Source organism: Aplysia californica, unplaced genomic scaffold (genome assembly GCF_000002075.1).
Source record: "Aplysia californica isolate F4 #8 unplaced genomic scaffold, AplCal3.0 scaffold00949, whole genome shotgun sequence".
NCBI lineage: Eukaryota > Metazoa > Mollusca > Gastropoda > Aplysiida > Aplysiidae > Aplysia > Aplysia californica.
Genome location: NW_004798219.1, coordinates 74,956 through 76,173, shown reverse-complemented (window position 1 = coordinate 76,173; position 1,218 = coordinate 74,956).

Here is a 1,218-nt window from a genome sequence, read left to right as displayed (position 1 = left end):
CACACACACACACAGACACATACGCGCGCCATTCTCATGTCAGAACGCTCTGACCATAGAGAGAGGGATTAATTAATTAATCCATTACTTGATCAAAAAACTCTACGTCTCTCCGTCTCCATGGTAAACAAAAACCTGTCCAGTCAACCTGTACATGTAACAGACCCTTAAGACAACTTATTCACCTCGTTCCAGTATACACCTCCAGTCTGTGGGAGAGCTATTGCCAACAACAAAACAAAACAAAAACAAGAGAACAAACTTCACAACCTAAACTGGGACCGCGAAATCCTTCTGGCCTGTCCAGAAGAGATTGTCATTTTTACTCTATGACGCACGGGACACACGGCCCTAACACACAAACACCTCCTCCAGGGAGATGAGAAGCCGTTGCGACACAGATTCTACCATTAGACATATTTTAACCGAATGTCTAGACTTCGGAGAGACCCGAAGGAAATACTTTAAATGCAAAAAATTACAAGATATTTTTTCCGTCGTTGTTCCCAACAGAATTTTAGAATTTATAAAGGCCATTGGTCTTTATGGGAAATTATAAAGTGAAATTAAATGATCAAAACTGTTTATGTTATTTAGGAAAGTTGTTTTAGATTGAAAATATATTTACACTGAATTCTAAATATTTTAACATTTTAAAATCTAACCATTGACCCAAGCCCAGCCGTATAGTGAACTACTGCGAATAAAACTAACTTGTGTTTCGCGCGCTCATATGACCTCATGCAGTTGCGAACGCCGTAAAACCCCATACTAAACTAAACTATACCTTCCCTATTGTTCTCAGCACAATCAATTGGGAAACGACGCCGTTCCCAATGTAGTGACTGGCACATTAAGACTCTGTCTTTGTTTCGTTACTTCCCCATGTTGCTTCTTTTGTACACTACTCAGACAACGGAGTCTTGTCAGAGAGTATTATATTATTATTTTTTAAGAGTCTATGGCTTTGTAGACGGCGTTAAAAACTATAGCAGAGACAAGAGTCTCTGACTATAGTAAACGATCTAAAAAAATAACTACAACAAGAAACAAAACAAATCAACAGTGACACGAAACAAAAGAGGTTTTAGGTAACTGTCAGATTGTACAAAATCCATGTCTAAACCAAGGAGCTTAGGACGCTATATCATGTGTGTGTGTGTGTGTGTGTGTGTGTGTGTTTGTGTGTGTGTGTGTGTGTGTGTGTGTGTGTGTGTG